The 15,348-nt window shown below is 37.2% G+C and overlaps 1 protein-coding gene across 1 annotated transcript in view; it reads right to left on the minus strand.

Moving 5' to 3' along the window:
• Positions 1-15,348, minus strand: part of CDIN1 (CDAN1 interacting nuclease 1) — a 334,141-nt gene that overhangs the window by 193,850 nt on the left and 124,943 nt on the right. The window lies entirely within an intron of this gene.

A 15,348-nucleotide genomic window follows, 5' to 3' on the forward strand; every position in this document is an offset into this window, starting at 1 on the left:
GAACTGATTTCCCTTGCCTTTTTTTTTTTTTTTTTTTGGAAGTATCAAGGTTTGGTGCTGATCAACCCTACATTAAGTGACAAAGTGATAAATAGCCTTCTGGACTGGTGAAAAGTTAGCCACTCTGCAGTCTGAAATGGTACAAAGCTAAAACATTTTATGAGGCAACTTGAGGGGCTCCACCATGCTTAATGGAATTTAATACCTCCCCACCAAATTAATCACAATTATTATTCTCTTCTTCTCTATAGACAGGTGTTCAGTATATTCAGACTGCTCTATTTTTCTTCCATAGCACTTGTCACTTTAATATACTATATGATTTATATGTTTTTGGCCTCCTCCACTAAGATGTAAGCTCCTGGAGGACAGGGATTTTGTCTGTTTTTTTTTTTTTTTTTTAAATGTCTCCCAAGAACCTATAAAAAGCCCACTGTCATGGAGTTGATTCCAACTCATAGCAGGACTATAGGACACAGAATGGCCCCATAGGGTTTTCAAGGCTGTAAATATTTATAGAAGCAGATTGGCACATCTTTCTCTCATAGAGCAACTGGTAAGTTCAAATCACTGACCTTTTTTGGTTAGCAGCTGAATGGTTTAATCACTGCACCGCCAGGGCTCCTTCTAAAGACCTATACTGACTAGTATACAGATATTCAAATATTTGTTGAATGAAATAAATATATTGACACACAGCTCCCTTGCTGTTAAAATACAAAATTGCAGCTATATTAAACATGAAATTTCAATTTTTTTTCTTTCAAATAAAATAAAACGAAAAAGATAAATGTTGCATGAAAAATAAAGCACCCAAGAAAAACTGTATGAAAAAAATTCTTTTACCCTCCTGCTGCTAAATAAAAGCTAAGCAAAAATGTAAACATTTAAATGAATAAAATCCAACAACATTCTGTATGTTTTTATGCCAAAAACTCCTTGACATTTTGAGTGTTTCAAAGTCCTGCCTACTATATTTTATATCCTAAAAAAAAAAAAAAAAAAAACTCACTGCCATTGAGGTGGATCCGAGTCATAGCAACCCCTCCTTGGGTTTCCGAAGAAGAATCACTATGGAGGTAGATTGTCCAACCTTCCTTCTGAGAAGTGGCTGGTGGGTTTGAAGTACCAGCCTTCTGGTTAGTGGTCAAATGTCTTAGGGGAAATACCAGTATTTCCACAGTCACATTTAAAAACATCTAAATCCATAAAGTGATAAAAGATAAAAAGATTGGTAAGAGTTCACATGATTATCCCATAGGAGAAATCTAGGACGGTAGATTCTAAATTTCTTCTAGACACAAAGGTGATTCTATTTCACCTACATTGGGTTGGTAAGTGCCGTCGAGTCAGACCTGACTCATAGTGACCCTTCCTTGGGTTTCTGAGGTGGTATCACTACAGAAGTAGATTGCCCAACCTTCGTCACCTACATTAGTGCACAAAAACCTATGCTCAATTTTTAAAGCTGTTATAGGTACAAAAAAACATCCCCCCCCCAAAAGAAGACAACTGAGAGAGGAAGAATTTCACAAAACATAGCATAACAATTGCTGTTGTTAGCTGCCATCAAGTTGGCTCTGACTCATGGCAACCTGATGTGTAACAAAACTAAAGTTGCTAAGTCTGTGTCATCTTCATGAGTATTGGTAAGTTTGAGTCAATTATTGTGGCTATGGTGTAAATCCATCTCACTGACAGTTTCCTAAATCAACACATGACAAGTCTACTAAATTCTAGCTACCAAACTAGGAAGCCTGCTCAAGGAAGAAACTGGTTAATGTGCTTGCTGAGTAACAATTTGTATTTAAACATATGTATGTGTGAGGATCTCATCTCCCCAGCTAGAGCATCAGACTCTTGAGGGCAGATAATCAAGCTCAGGCAGAGGACTCAGCTTCCCAGAGTGAAAACAAAAGGAAGAAAATACATTTATATATTATCCATTTGTATTACATATAAATTTATATAAAAAATATGTTAGAAAATTCAGATAATGTCTGATAAAAAAACTAAGACAGGGAATTCTGACAATAAGATCTGCCTCTCTTGTCATTCATTTGTCTACCTCATTTTCTTGAGTCCTTTTGCCTTTCAAATGTCTACAAAACATATGGCTTCCTATCTTCCAATCAAAAGGCCAGGCAAGCAGCCCCAGACAAATAACATCACGGATGCCAGTGATGATTCAAAAAACAGGCAACAGACGAATGGTTTTGTGAGTGCAGCCCATTTTCTTCATCTTCAGAGATAGAAAGACCTCTTCTCCGGACAACGTCTAGCCTGCGCTGGAATGGAAAGACAGTCTGCTGCTTAATACCTGAAAAGAAGGTCACAAAATAATGATCCCAATTTCACATTTCACAAATAATTCCGAGAGTTTTCATTATTCTTTGTTCAGCTATGAGTATAGAGAAGTGAAAGCATAGGGAATGAGCTGCTGGATACGATGAGTAAGAATCAATTCTACCTCAGATTACATCAGTGTTCCCTACTCACAGACTATTAAATGATAAATTCTTTTCTTTCTTATTTAGCTTTTTTCCCAAATCAAGAAGAATGCTGTAATCCTAATGCTGCTGTTGTTAGATTCTGACTCATAGGGACCCCATGTCAGTAAGGACTGCACCATTAACTATTCTAGGCTACAGTCTTTACAGGAGAAGATCGCCAGGACTTTCTCTCATGGAGTTGCAGGAGAGAAGTGAGAAGTGCATAGTCAATAAAACATAGGTAAACATCTTTCCAGTATTCTCTGCTGTCAGCCAAGACACACTTGACATCAGCAATGATAAGCTCGTTCCAGGACCTCTTCTGAATCAAGCTTCAATTTCTGGCAGTTCCCTGTCAATAAACTGCTGCAACCATTTTTGAATTATCTTCAGCAAAATTTTACTTGCATGAGATATTAATGATATTGTTGGATTATTTCTGAATTGTTAGTTCATCTTTCTTTGTTATGGGCACAAATATGGATCTCTTACAGTCGGTTGGCCAGGTAGCTGTCCTCCAAATTTCTCAGGACCGTAATCTTGAGAGACATCACTCAAATAAGTGAGCACTTCCAGTGTTGCATCAATTTCTTGGAACATCTCACTGGGTATTCCATCAATTCCTAAAGTCAAGCCTTTCACCAATTCCTTCAGTGCAGCTTAGACTTCTTCCTTCACTACCATTATTTCTCGATCCTATGCTACCTCCTGAGATAGTTGAACATTGACCAATTCTTTTTGGTACAGTGACTCTGTGTATTCCTTTCCACCTTCTCTTGATGCCTCTTTTATTGTTCAATATTTTGCCCAAAGAATCCTTTCATATTATATTACTACTGAAGGTTTAAATTTTTTCCTTTAGTTCTTTCAGCTTGAGAAATGGTGAGCATGTTCTTCACTCTTGATTTCTAACCTCAGATCTTTGCACATATCATTATAATATTTTGTCTTCTCTAGTTTTCCTTTGCAATATTCTGTTGAGCTATTTTACACCAAAATTTCTATTTGCTTTAGCTACTCTCCATTCAAGAGCAAGTTTCAGAGTCTCTTCTGACATCCATTTTTGTCTTTTCTTTCTTTCTTGTTTTTTAAATGACCTTGTGCTTTCTTCATGTAGCATGTCCTTGATACCATCTCACAACTCATCTGGTCTTCAGACATTGGTATACAATGTGTCAAATCTATTCTTCAGATTTCTCTGTATTTAGGTGGGACACAGTCAAGTTTGTGTCTTGGCTCTCCTGGGATTATTTTAATTTTCTTCAGCTTCAATTTAAAACTGCATATGAGCAATCAATGGTCTGTTCCACAGTTGGTCTCAGGCCTTGTTTCGAAATTGTCTCTTTCCTTAGATGTACTTGATTTGATTCCTGTATATTCCACCTGGTAAGATCCACATATATAGTCACCATTTATGTTGCTGAAAAAAGGTATTTGCAATGAATAAGTCATTGGTCTTACAAAAGTGTATCATGCAATCTCCAGCATAATTTCTACCAACAAAGCCATATTTTCCAACTACTGATGCTTCTTCATTTCTCCTAACTTTTGCATTCCAATCACCAGTAATTATCAATTCATCTTGATTGCATATTTAGTGAATATCTGACTGCAGAAGTGGGTAAAAATCTTCAATTGCTTCATCTTTGGCTTCAGTAGTTGGTATTTAAATTTGAATAATAGTCATAGTAACTAGTTTTCCATGTAGGCATATGGATATTATCCTATCACTGGCAGCACTATACTTCAGGATAGATCTTGAAATATTCTTTTTTATGATAAATGTGATGCTATTCCTCTTCAATTTGTCATTCCTGGCGTAGTAGACGATATCATCATACTATGGTAGCTAGTGTGTTTCAATGATGCTAGAAGCTATGGCACTAGTATTTCAAATACCAGAAGGATCAGCCATGGTGGAGAGGTTTCAGTGGAGTTTCTAGACTAAGACAGACTAGAAAGAAGAATGTGACCAGGTCCACTTCTGAACAATTGGCCACTGAAAACTTTGTGAATACCAGGAAACATTGTCTGATATAGTGTCAGAAGATGAGCCCCTCAGGTTGAAAGGCAATCAAAACATGACTGGGGAAGAGTTGCCCCCTAAAAATAAAGTCGACTTAATGGCATGGATAGAGTAAAGCTTTCAAGACCTTCATTTGCTGCTGTGGCACAATGCAAAATGAGAAGAAACAGCTGCAAACATTAGCCATTAGGGAGATGTATATCAAAATCAGAATGCGATATCACCTCACTCCCATCAGAAATGCAATGATTCAAAACAACAACAACAACAAGTGTTGATGAGGTTATGAATAACTTAAAACCCTCCTCTATTGCTGGTGCAGATATAGTTGAACACAGAATTACCAAATGAACCAGTAATCCTAAGCTTAGGTAGACAGCCAGAAGAAGTAAAGACAAGAGCAAAAACAGAAACCTGTACATCAGTATTCATTGCAGTACTTTACACAATAGGCAAGAGGTGGAGACAACTGAAATGTCCATTAACAGATTAATGGATAAACAAAATGTGATACACACACACACACACACACACACACACACTGGAATATTAGGAGCTCTGGTGGCATAATGCCTAAGGCATTTGACTGCTAACCAGAAGGCTGGTGGTTCAAAACCACCAGCCACACCTTGGAAGAAAGATTGGGCAATCTACTTCCATAGAGATACCACCTCAAAAACCCAAAGAGGGGTCACTATGAGTAGGGACCAACTCGATGGCAGTGAGTTTGCTTTTTTTGATGGAATATTATGCAAACATAAAGAGAAATAAGGTCTGATGCATGCCACAACATGGATGAACCTTGAAAATATGCTGAACCAAATACCTTAAAGGAATGTTTTGCTTTAACCTGAGGGCTAGGACCATAGTCTTGGGAGACATCAAAGTCGAGTGGCATAATATAGTGCAAAAAGAAAATGTTTTACATCATGCATTGATGAGTAGCAATTGGTGTCTTAAAAGTTTGTACGTGGCCATCCATTTGTTGCTCCCCATCTGGATCAAAGAAGAGTGAAGAAAATCAAAGACATATGGAGATAGTTAGTACAAAGGATTAATAGACCACATCAGACTCAACCTCCATGACCCTGAAAACAAAGAACTAGATGGTGCCTGACCGCCGACCACTCTGAAAGGTATGAAAATAGAAGGTTCTGGATACAGTGTGAGAAAAATTTGTAAAAAAAAAAAAAAAAAAAAAAGACCAGGCTAACTGGTCAGTAGACACTGGTGGGACCTCCAAGACTATGGTTCTAAATTACCCTTCAAGCCTGGAATTGAACTCATCCCTCACAGCTCAGTTTTCAGCCAAACAATAGATAGTTCTATAAGGTGAACATTAACACCAGAGTATTTGCTCCTTAGAACAATCAACCACTTCAGATTAAGAAAAAAAAAAAAAAAGGCAGCATTTTCCCAGAGACAAATTTCAGAAGGCAGGAAAGGATACGAAAGAAGGATGACTGGAAATGGGATACATAGGGAGGAAGTGGAATGAGTGCTATTACATCGTGGGGATTGCAATCAGTGGCAAGAAATAAAATATGTATGAATTGTTTAATGGAAAACTTATTTGCCCTGTAAACTTTCACCCAAATCACAATAAAATGTCAAAAAGAAAAGAAAAGATATTATTATGCTGAGCGAAGTAAGTCAGTTGCAAAAAGACAAATGCTGTATGATCTCATGTATATGAAATAAGCAAATACTTAGAAACCAAAGATTATTAATGGTAGTGATACTGCCTCGGAAACCCAAGGAGGGGTCGCTATGAGTCAGGTCCAACTCAACGGCACATAACAACAACAACAACAACAGAGATGGGAGGAAGGGGGAAAGGGGAAGTGTTTGTTCTAGGGGCATTTAGTTTATGTTATTGGTGTTAGAATGTTTTAGATGAGGAAAGCAATAGCGGTCACACAACATGAAAAATGCAATCAGTTTCACTGAGTTGTGAACGTGGAAGTTGTGTTGGCAGATGTTTTGTAGTGTATGTTTTCATCACAATAAAAGCGAGCGAGAGAGAGAAATCAGCTCTACTTTTGACTTTCTCACTTCAAAATGTATGGCACTGCAGAGTTTTGAAAACTTCTTAGCCATAATCTTGAGAGAATAAGTCACTGGGCCTGGGGCTAAGGACCATAGTTTCAGGGAACATCAAGTTCAATTGGTATAGTAGAGTCCAAAAAAAAAAAAAAAAAAATGTTCCTCACTCTACTTTGTTGAATAGCGACTTATGAACTTGTGAGCCACTATCTAAGGTGTAACTATTGGTCTGTCCCAAAATGGATCAAAGAAGACTGAAGAAAATCAAAGAAACATGGAAACAATTAGTTTGAAGGACTAATGGACCACGCACCCATAGCTTCCCTGACACTGACACCAGAAGAACTAAATAGTCCATGGATACCACTACTGACCACTCTGAAAGGGATCACATTAGAAGGTCCTGGATAGAAGGGAAGAAAAATGTGTAACAAAACTTAAAATCATAAGAAAGATCAGGCTTACTGATCTGATAGAAATTGGTGGAAGCCCTGAGACTATGGCTCTCAGATACAATTAGGCCTAGAACTGAACTCACCCCAACACAGTTTTCAGCCAAACAACAAACAGGTCAATAAGGTGAACTATAACACTAGGGAGGTATGTACTCCTTACAACAACCAATCGTTTGAGATCAAAGGGCAGCATTTGCCCAATGACAAAGTTTAGAAGTGAGAAAGGGTCAGGAAAGAAATAAGAAAGGAAACAGGAAACACAGGGGGAAGTGGAATGAGTGATGTTACATTGAGGGAATTGGAATCAATGACAGGAAACAAAATGTCTATGGATTGTTGAATGAAAAACTGATTTGCTCTGTAAACCTTCATCCAAATCACAATAAATTTTTTTTTTTAAAAAAAGAAAGATAATTTTTCATGAAGATAATCTATTCCCAATGGATTTGAGGAAGCTGAACACAATCCTTGAGTTTAAAGAAAACTGTAAAATTAAATATATGTGTATATATATATATATATACACACACACACACACACACATACACACACACACACATACAGCTTCAAATAATCAAATCTCATAGATTTGGGAAAAAAAAAAGAAGGCGCTTATTAGTACATATTACAGATTTGTGAAAAATTTAGATTAGATTGAACAAATTTACTATTGATATTTATAGGATTGGTAAGCCACTTTTTATGAGGAGAAACATGTAACCAAAGAGATATATCATTGTCTATGCAGAGGGGCTTTACTTGTTACTACTGTTAAACAGTGTCATCACTGAAATGAATGATAGATAAGGACATATGTTTATTGTTGATAGGTAACATAGAGAAGAGAAAGCAGGTAATCAAAATATAGGATTAGAGTGTGTGGCACAAATTTAATTCCTGAACCTAAACAAAAGTTTTCTGGTAGGAAGATAACCCAAGACATAAAATAAATATATAATCAACCAATCAATCAATAATTAAAAGGGACAGATCTTCTTTATAGAGATATTCCAAATAATATTTATATAGATACACCCCACTCCAGAAAGTGAAGTTTAATTGCCCTCCCCAACTTGAGCATGGGCTAAATGTAATGACTTGCTTCCAAAGAAGAGTATGAAAAAGGGAAAACAGTAACTTGACAGTGGAGAAATGTAACGAACTAAGATGTTAAGGTTAATATCACCAATGATAAGTCATGTTGATATCATGTCGTCACACTCCTGATATTATGTGATGGTATTATTTCCCAAAACCTCATTCTTATCATGAGAAAAAATTCAGACAACCAAGATTAAGGGTACGTAACCAACACTCCTCAAAACTGTCAGAGATATCAAAACCTAGGAAAGGGAGTTGCTGTCACAAACCAGTGGAGACAGGAAACATGACAACTAAATGCAATATAGTATCCTGGATTGGATGCTAGAAGAGAAAAAGGCCATTAATGGAAAAAGTGGTAAAATTGGCAAAAAAACTGGAGTTTGGTTAGTATTAATGTACCAAAGTGAGCTTCTTAATATTGACAAATATACCACAAATTTAAGAGGGTAACATTAGAGGCAACTGAAACTGCATGAGGCTATAGGAGGAATTTTCTGTACCATCTTTACAACTTTTCTGTAAATCTAAAATTTTTCTAAGATAAAAATTTTATTTCAAAAACTGAAGGCTTTCTGGTAGAGTTGCTGCCCCCTGAAATGACCTCATGACAAATTTATTCCTTCCACTACCATCAAATACTGAAGGAATTGCTTAGGCAAGACTGTGACTATGATAAGAATCTCAAAAGTATAAGACATAACTATGAGTAATTATAGAAATAAAAAAGTTGTAAATATCTTTATCAGATAGGTAGATGGATCTAAATATATGGTGCTGCTTTGTTATCTATTAAAAGTTAAAATATATTGGAAAATTGAGACATAAATACAGAAGCAAACAATTGCAGAAATTGAGGCCAGTAGCCCATTCTATGCAGCTTTGAAAAGACTATAATTAAATTTTCTCCCCACATGGATATTACAAAAAGGAATTCAAGAGGTTTCAAGAAAGGATCTCCAAAATTATCAGCAAATTCAAAGTTCAAGAGTACCTAAAGAAGGAGAATAAAACTCTTGTTTTGGTTATTGTTAGGTCCCGTCAAGTCAGTTCCCACTCATAGCAACTTTATGTGTAGTGGAACAAAACACTGCCCAGTCCTGAACCATCTTCACAATTATTGCTATGTCTCAGCCCATTGTTACAGCGATCCAGTTTTAAAGGTCTTCTTCTTTTTCACTGACCCACCACTTTCACAAGCATGATGTCCTTTCACAGGAACAGATCCCTCCTCATAATGTGTTCAAATGAGGTGAGATGAAGTCTTGCCATCTATGCTTCCAAGGAGCATTCTGGTTGTAGTTCTTCCAAGACAGATTTGTTTGCTTCTCTGGCAGTCCATGGTACATTCAACATTCTTTGTCAACACCATAATTCAAATACATCAACTCTTCTTGGTCTCCCTTATTCACTTTCCAGTTTTCACATGCATATGAGGCAATTGAATATTCATGGTTTGGGTCAGGTACATTTTTGTCCTCAAATTAGTAAATTAGTTCCTTCACATATTTCAAGCAATTATTTAGTAGAACAATACTGCCTAATTCTACAAAAATCACTATCATTAGATTGCCTACTACATGCCAAGAACCATGATAGGTATTTCACAAAATCATTTTTAATCTATATAAAACTGAAAGGTGGACGTAGTTATCTAATCTTAAAGGAGAGCAAATTATCGAACATGTAGCAGTTATCCAAGGTGATACATCTACTATAAGACTAAATAGGATTCCAAATCAACAAGTGGAAATACACATAAATTGTAATAGATGAAAGTTAGGTAAAAAGAAGAAAAAACCTTCTAACACTAAGAGAAACTGAGCACTTGGGCAAATATTAAAAGATGTTGCTAATTCACATTTGTTAAATAAATGATTGAGGAAAGCTCTGGAATTCACATTTGTTAAATAAATGATTGAGGAAAGCTCTGGAATCAGAAGACCTAGGTTCTGGCATAGTGCCTAAGACATTTGACTGTTAACCAGAAGGCTGGTGGTTCAAACCCACCCACTCCTCGGAAGGAAAATTGGGCAATCTACTTCCATAGTGATACCACCTCGGAAACCCAAGGAGGGGTCACTGTGAGTCAGATGCGACTTGATGGTAGTGAGTTTGGTTTTTTGTTTTTTAAGTTCTTTCATCATTCCATTGTGTTTGTCCATTCCTGTATGCAAGCACTTAACATGGGTAAGGAGAGAAGCACTTACTCTTGGGTGATCTAAATTCAAGTCCTATTTGTTGGCCTTTCTAACTGTATCACCAGGCAGGTCACTTATCTTGAACTTTACATTATCATTTATAAAACTGTAATAACATTTGCTCTATCTGTGTCAAAGAGTTGTGTGGATCAAATAAAAATGTCAATTTTTTTTTAATAAACTTTAAAGCTCTATTCAAATATTCTGTGAGTTATCTACACAATTCAATACCCTTTCAATCTTAAGAGACATAAATAAATAGCAAGTAAATGAATAGAAAATATTTAATTCAAGTAAAGAAATATTTATAGATGGGAGACCAGGGAATGAACCAGTGCAATCAGGAACACTAAAAACTACTCTTTTATTGTTGTTGTTGTTGTTGTTATGTGCTGTCGAGTCGGCCCCGACTCATAGCGACCCCTCCTTGGGTTTCCGAGGCAGTATCACTATGGAAGTAGATTGCCCCATCTTCCTTCCGAGGAGTGGCTGGTGGGTTTGAACTGCCAGCCTTCTGGTTAGCAGTCAAGTGCCTTAGCTAGTTATACTCAAATGCCTTAGATTAAAAAATAAAAATAAGAGACTAGACATTGGGTGGTGTTATAAATTGAATTGTCCTTCCAAAATTTGTTTTGTAAATCCTAACCCCTATACCTGTGGAGTTCTAGTAGTGTAGTGCCTAAGGCACTTGACTGTTAACCAGAAGGCTGATGGTTCAAATCCACCAGCCACCCCTCAGAAGGAAGGTTGGGCAATCTACTTTCGTAGTGATACCACCTCGGAAATCCAAAGAGGGGTCACTATGAGTTGGGTCTGACTCAATGGCACAAAACAACAACAACAACAACAACAACAACATACCTGTGAATGTAATCCCATTTAGGAATAAAGTTTTCTTTGTTATGTTAATGAGGCCACAGAAATGTAGGGTATGTCTTAAACCAATCGTTTTTAGATAAGAACAGATTGAGCACAGAAGAAAGAAAACACAAATGGGGAAAGAGGGATGCCATTTGAGGATCCCAAGGGACCCAGGAAGGGAAGCTGAAAGTGACAAGGAATTTCTTCCAGAGTGAACAGTGTGAGCCTTTGCCTAGAGCCAGTGGCCTGAATATGGGATTCTAGCTTTTTACACAGTGATTCGGATCCTCACATGTGACTCAACGGCACATAACAACAACAACAACAACACAGTGACAATATAAACCTCTGTTCCTTATAGCCATTCTCTTGTGATATTTCTGGTTATAGCAGCACTAGGTAACTAAGACAGGTGGTTTAATGAAGATGATAAAACATTTACAACATACACTATTTAGTTTTAGAAAGAACAAGTTTGGTAATCGCCATTAAAATACAGAGGTTAGTGTGTACATGTTGACATCACAGATTAAGGATGATACCAAAGGTCAAGACATGGGCTGTGAAAGAAACAGAAATTGTCCATCATCAATAAAGGAAATCTACTGCAAATGTATTTTCCATCCCTGCAAAGCTAAAGTGTATTAACATAATCTCATGAATTAGAAGAAAGTGGAATTGCTAAATTCTCAAACTGTGACGTAATATCGGTTTTATTGATCCTCTGTACAATTTGTGGGAATACCCAATCATTATTTTGACAGTTTTATCATAAGGTAATAGACTTCCTTTTAGATAATTGCAGTTACCACATTCAATTTCAACCTTCCATAGGATTTTTTCCTAGATACAGCTTTACTGTCAGTCCTAGATCACATTACTTTCTTTTTATAGCTATACACACAAAGCATTTTAGGCGTTACACCTAATTATGTCAGCACAATAACAATTTAAAAGCTCATCATTAAGAAGTAAAGGTTAAGCACTTATATGTTAAAACTCCTTTTTTATAAAGACATATAATGCTATATGACATAACTAAATGAATTACACAAGCATTTAAAAGTCTGTTTTGGAGTTACAGAAAATAAGGCCTCTTTTTGGTTACATTGGGAAACACGATGAGTTTGTATTCAGGCAATAACATTTGTTTACTACAGTATTACTTAAAAGCTGTCTGACTCATAAAAACTATTTAGCCACACAAATTTCACAACACAAAGTGGTGTGACAAAATATGTGCTTTTCCCAGGAAGGCAGGTTAGCATAATAGTTAAGAGCATGAGCTCCAGAACCACAGTCAGTATTTTCTGTGTGACCTGAGGCAATATTTTAGCTGTCTAGGCCATGGTCTCCTCATACATAAATGGGGATAATACTACTACTTGCCTCACTGAGCTGAGGATTAAATGTCCAGGCAGGTAAGTTACTTAGAAAGCCCTTGGCGCATTGCTGTTGTGTGCTGTTGAGTTGGTTCCAACTCATAGGGACCTTACTGAATAGAGTAAAGCAATTCCATAGTTTCCTAGGCTGTAATCTTTGACTGCTAACCAGAAGACTGGTGCTTCAAACCCACCAGCCACTCCTTAGAAGGAAGGTTGGGCAATCTACTTCTGTAGTGATACCATCTTGGAAACCCAAGGAGGGGTCACTATGAGTCAGGTCTGACTCAAGGGCACATAAAAACAACAACAACAACAATCTTTACAGGAGCACAGTGACAGGCTTTTTCTCCCACAGAGCAGGTGGTGGGTTCAAATCACTAGCCTTTTGGTTAGCAGCTAAGCACTTAACCATTGTGCCACCACGGCTCCTTACCTGCAAATCTTTATATGAGGGGCACAAACAGTTAAGCACTTGACTTCTAACCAAAAAGTTAACAGTTCAAACCCACTCAGAGTTGCCTGGGAAGAAAGGCCAGGCAATCTACTTCCAAAAGGTCACAGCCATTGCAAACTCTATGGAGCCTAGTTCTACTCTAACACACAGAGGGTCGAAGTGAGTGGGATCTGACTTGATGGCAACTAGAATATAAGTATCATATAATATTATTGCTATTGCTCATGTGAATTGCTTTAAGCAGCTAATAACCAAATAAAGATGCAAGCTTGTGAGGAAGGGTCAAAATTGAAGGGTGATTTAAGCCAGCAGATGAGGTGGCAGAAACACAATGGAACCCAAGAGGTAAATAGAATAGGATAGTACTGGGCATCCTAGCCCCAGAATGAAAAGCAAATTTGAAGTTGAGAAGCACAGAGACTCATAGAATAGGATTGTGCTGAGCATCCTAAACCAGAATGAAAAGCAAATTTGAAGTTGAGAAGCACTTTGTGGAAAGAATGGGTTAGAGTGTAAAAGACTGTAGATACTGAGGTCAAATGTGTCATCCAAGGCTTAAAAATAAATGAGAGAAAACAGCACAAGTTTCAGCACAAGATCTACTCAAGAGGCACAGCATAAGAAAGAAGTTTTCTGACCAAAAAAATCTTTCTTCCTCTCTTGTAGTCTCTGATAGGTTTAATATGTTTGGTGGGGGAGAAGGACAAGGGTGAGCAGGGATGGGATATAGGTAAAGGTCAGTAGACTACGGAAGGGAACAATGGCAAAGAGGTTAGGCTTAGAGGTAATTCAATTTAGTTACTAATCCACCTGAAAATACCCGCTAAAATAATTCTTACTGTAGTACATTTTCTCATTTGGGAAAAATCATTTACTTTAATCCACTTCACATTTCATCCCATAATCATAAAATTGCCAGGAAAAAGACTTCATGCCTTGAGAGACCTAGGCAAAAGTTCTGTGGCCAGTCAAATCACCTGCTTAAAAATAAATAAATAAATAGATAGATAAAATAAGAACCTATTCTTTAATCAAAAAGAGCAACCTCTTTTAATTAGGTATCCAAATGGACTAATTCCCATGTTGTTGTTGTTGTTAATTGTTACCAAGTCGGTCCTGGCTCATAATGACCCTGTGGACAACGGAACCAAACACTGCCCAGTCCTGTGCCATCCTCATAATCATTGCTATGTTTGAGCCCATCATTGCAGCAAATGTGTCAATCCATCTCTTTGAGGGTCTTTCCCCTTTTTCATTGACCATCTACTTTACTAAACAGGATATCCTTGTCTAGGGTCTGTTCTCTTTTGATAACATGACCAAAGTACAAGAGAAAAAATCTGGCCATTCTCACTTCTAATGCGCATTTTAGCTCTACTTCTTTGAAGACAGATTAGTCCATTCTTCTGGGAGTCCATGGTATTTTCAATATTCTTTATCAACACTGTAATTTAAATGCATCAGTTCTTCAGTCTATCTTTTCAGTGTACAGCTCTCACATGCATATGAAGCTATTGAAAATACTATGGCTTGGGTCAGGCACACCTTACCCTCAAAATGACGTCTTTGCTCTTTAACATTTTAAAGAGGTCTTTTGTAGCAGATTTTCCCAGTGCAATACATTGTTTGATTTCTTTACTGCTGCTTCCATGAGCATTGATAGTGGATCCAAGTAAAATGACATCCTTGATGACTCCAATATTTTCTCTATTCATCATGATGTTGCTTATTTGTCCTGTTGTGAGGATTTTTGTTTTCTTTATGTTGAGGTATAATCCATACTGAAGACTGCAGTCTTTGATCTTCATCCTTAAGTGTTTCAAGTCTTCTTCAGTTTCAGCAAGCAAGGTTGTATCATCTGCCTATCTTGAGTTGTTAATGAGTCTTCCTCCAGTCCTGGTACTGTGTTCTTCATATAGTCTAGCTTCCTGGACTTTTTGCTCAGCATACAGACTGAATAAATATGGTGAAAGGATACAACCCTGTTGCACAACTTTCTAGATTTTAAACCACACAGTATCCCCTTAGTCTGTTTGAACAACTGTCTCCTGGTGTACGTACAGGTTCCTCATGAGCACATGACCACCACTTGTCTGTCAGTTTGTTGCACTATGGTAGCTTGCATATTGCTGTGATGGTGTAAACTATGTCACTGGTATTTAAAATACCAGGAGGATTACCCATGATGTGTAGGTTTCAGCAGAGCTTCCTGACTAAGAGAGACATAGGAAGAAGGACATGGTGGTCCACTTCTGAAAACATTGGCCACTGAAAACCTTATGAATAGCAGTGAAACATTGTCTAATATAGTGCTGGAAAAACTAATT

The sequence above is a fragment of the Orycteropus afer genome, unplaced genomic scaffold (genome assembly GCF_000298275.1).
Source record: "Orycteropus afer afer isolate SDZICR_OR568_19922 unplaced genomic scaffold, OryAfe1.0 scaffold00068, whole genome shotgun sequence".
Classification (NCBI taxonomy): Eukaryota; Metazoa; Chordata; class Mammalia; order Tubulidentata; family Orycteropodidae; genus Orycteropus; species Orycteropus afer.